The sequence below is a fragment of the Belonocnema kinseyi genome, chromosome 9 (assembly GCF_010883055.1).
Source record: "Belonocnema kinseyi isolate 2016_QV_RU_SX_M_011 chromosome 9, B_treatae_v1, whole genome shotgun sequence".
Lineage (NCBI taxonomy): Eukaryota > Metazoa > Arthropoda > Insecta > Hymenoptera > Cynipidae > Belonocnema > Belonocnema kinseyi.
In genome coordinates, this window is record NC_046665.1 from 77,814,676 (window position 1) to 77,818,658 (window position 3,983).

Consider the following 3,983-nt stretch of genomic DNA (forward strand, 5'->3'; position numbering starts at 1 on the left):
GTTTCTCGAAACATGGGTTTGGGAGATTGCACCTATTCACCTACATAACAAGATGAGAATTGAAAACAAACTGAATGTTAAATCAAAAAGCATGAAAGAGAGAGCTCTCCTTAATATTTTGACACCAAAATCATGTCGATACACCTTACCGACTGCGAGTAAAGCCCCCCACGCTTTAACTTGACAGACTGTAACTCTAGGAAAGCATCCAGAGGTGACTGTTGTCACCTCCAACGCTCGTGGCCGCTCGTAATCGTATACCTACAACATCATCGCAGGAGGTTTCAAGCATCGTATTAAATTATTTGAATGAACTTGTAAAATTCTAATCTCATCAGTCACTTGACTTAGTCCGTGGCTATGATGTATAACTGGGTTCACCTGAGTAAAAGTTAAATAAAACATATAATAAAAATTTAGCGTAATGAAGTGGCGACCCCATCGTCCGAGAGCTCCTTATCTTGCAGTCAGACGTACATATGTGGTTACGTCACCAGCAACGCGCAGTACCACCCATAATAGGCTCCTCTTGGATGGAGACCATGGTACAGTTGGGAATGGCAATAGCACCGAAACGAGGGTATGACCAGGCAATGTCCCCGGACAAATGCAAGAAAATCGTATTAAATGGTCGGACCAACTCCGAAGGGACATCCTTACCTATTGGCAAGAAAGCACCCCTGTATTTGAGGGATCAGGTATCCTTTTTACGCAAAGGGGGATATGAAGTTCTTATCAAGAAGAAGAGCAAAATCCTCCAGAGAACATAACACTCGTCACAGCAAGACCACCCTTGCAGATAGCCAAAAATATCAACATGAGAAATAGGAGGTCAAAAATCCACGAAAAAGTTTTTCTCAGGATGGACAAATTAGCTGAAACTAATACTGCTCTCCCTGATTTGCTTTCTGAAGATGTTGATTTCTAGAATCTGAACTATGTAGTTTACGAAAAGGCTGTCGCCCTGCTTAGCGAAAATAGAGGTAATGATATTTCAGTATGCCTGAACAAGACTCGCGAGCGTTTTGTACAGTTTCAGTTTAAAATTGAAACGTCTAGATGGCATGCATTAATTATTCAGTACGTGGTTAGCTACATAACATCGCTGAACAAGTATCAACTGTTGACCATCAAGCAGCACTGAATGCAAAAAATAAGAGCTCTTTCAACAGCCAAAGAGCGTCTTTTAAGGCGAGTAAAGTGGATTGAGAAATATAACACGTATATGGAGATACTCATAAGCTAGAGGAAGACGCTTCAGATATCTCACTGTTTCGTAACTTTTCCCAGAGGCAACTGTTGCAACGTCCAGAAGAAGAATGTCAAATAATTACTGTTGATGAAGTGAAGAAAGTTATCGCTAGAACTAAAAACTTTTCAGAGCCAGTGTCCGATAAAATCAACAACTTTTGGTGGAAGAAGTTCACTTCTACACACCAATATCTAGATCGTATATTTACTGCTTTCTTAAATGGAGTACAACCCATCCCGCAGTGGTTAGTTGGAAGACGCACGGTACCGATCCTTAAGACCAGAGATTTGTCAAGTCCAAAGAACTACCGGCTCATAGCTTGTTTAAACATGAGCTACAAGCTATTCACTGGCATCCTCAAAGAGATGATATTAATTTCTATCGAGCCAGTATGAAGTGCAATGGTTGAATAACGCGGATGTAAAAGAGGATCGGCTGGTTGCAGAGAGAACCTGTTAATAGATAGGTGTATTACCCAGAATGCCTGGAGGTACATCCAAAAATAGTGAGATGTATAAAAGAGCTTAAGCTCTTGCGGCTAACAAGATTTATCATAATCTGTGACAAAACCTTGAAATCCTTGTGGTGGCAGTAAATAGGTACTCTAAAGCCATTGGCATGAGCTTTATACTGGACAAGTGTGTCTGCCTCTATCTACACCAAGGCAGACTAGAAAACACATCAACACGTGACGATCAGGTTTTTCAACACATAGGTGGTAATACCATTCAACACCTGGGTAAAGGAGAAACATGTGCATATCTTGTAATACCGCAAGCTAAGTCAAGCAACTTGACCAAAGCACACACAAGATAATGACAATCCATCAGAGTCATTATCCTTGATCTTCTGTACCTCGTATCTACGGCATTAGACGCAAAGAATAGCTATCGACGGGTCTATCGAATAGGTTTCTTAAATCTGCTGAATTAAGATCGGAGACGGGAGGATTCCTTTTTTCCTGTCAAGACGACGTTATAGACTCCTTAGTTTACCGTGAGCTCATAACACAGCCACACAAAAAAAGGGTGCGGATCTGGTAACAAGACATACGTATTCCTATGGATTTTGGGGCGCTGAACTCAAATTCGGTATCAAAAATCACCCATCACGTCATGGTTGTGCCATAACCTCAAAAAATGACGAAAAATCATGCACTGAGGCAAATAAATTTCAAAATAATGCCAGTGATGCAAATTTTCACTTAAAACATGTCAACAACTGTGAAGGATCAACCCTTGCCTGATATCAACTTATTTAACATGACTTTACCCGACAGAACCTGACCTCACCTAAACTGAATTAACAGGAATTTATTGAACTACAAGTACAGATCTGGAAGCATATTTTCCCAGTAGCAAATGTGTGCTACATCGAATGGGTCAACTCGAGCCTAACCTAGAAATAAATCTAACATAGCCTAACCTAACCTAACCTCATGAAAGACAATTAAACTGATTGTGTTGTCCCGTTGTGTTTGCGGTACCGTTTGAATCAGCTTGGGCTTAACCTGCAAAGAGGTCAAACCAATCCTAACCTAAAAAAACCTGACCTAACCTAAAATAACTTAACTTCACGTAACACAATTAAACTCATTGTGTTGTCCCGTTGTGTTTGCGGTACCGTTTCATTCAGCTTCGGCTTAACCTACATAGAGGTTTAACCTATCCTAACCTAACAAAACCTGACCTAACTTAACCTAGCCGAATGAAATTCAACCACACGTGTAGCTAGGTAAGCGTAAGGTTCTCAGTCTTAAATGTGTGCTATATTTAATAGGTTAACTCGATCTTAACCTACAAATGAATCTAACTTAACAGAATCTAACGAAATTTTGCTTAACGCAACACAACGTAACTTAAGTGTTCCCGTTGTAACACAATAAAATTCATTTCATTGTACTACAGGTGATTAAAAATTTAGGACAATGTTTGTATCAATTAAAATGTAGAACTGTAACTTAAACATGCAAATGAATAAGAGTTTTATTCAAAATTTTTTTCTCTCTGCTTTTCTTAGACTTAAGGGATATATTTATACTATCTTTCGTGTTTACATTTTATCTTGCTTTTTATCGTAATTAAATTTATTTATAGACCTACTTCAGTCTATTTTCTGCCTGCTATAACGTGTCCTTTTTTTCTTCGAAAGAACGATGCAAAGGGTTACGCTTACGTTTAAGACCTACATTCGTTTCCCTTTTCAACATCCAGCAAAAGTCAGCCATCATGACCTCGTTCCATCTACCCTGATATCGTTGCTCCATCACTTTTATGTCTTGATGACAACGTTCCCCTTGTTCTTCACTGGAATCACCAACATTTTCTGAAAACTTATCCAGATGGGAATCTAGAAAGTGAAGTTTTAAATTCATCAAGCAGCCTAACTTTTTGTAGTTTCTTATCATTTTCGCAACTATAATCTCGTAGTCTGGACTTTTTTTGTTACCGAGGAAATTTGCGTTTACTGCTTTAAAACTTTCCCAAGCGTCCATTTCAATTTTCGTCATGTGGCTCACGAAATTAGTATCTCTTGTCAATATTCGAATCTGTGGACAAATTTCTTCGTGAGCCCAAGCTTTATGTGGAGGGGTGGTAGTAAAATTTTTTCTGGATCAACGAGGCTTTGCTTGATGATATTATGAGAACCAGGTTTGAATGAATCTCTTAAAGGCCAATGTTTTTTGCTGTAATGATTGGCTCGATCTCTGCTATTCCACAGGCATATAAAG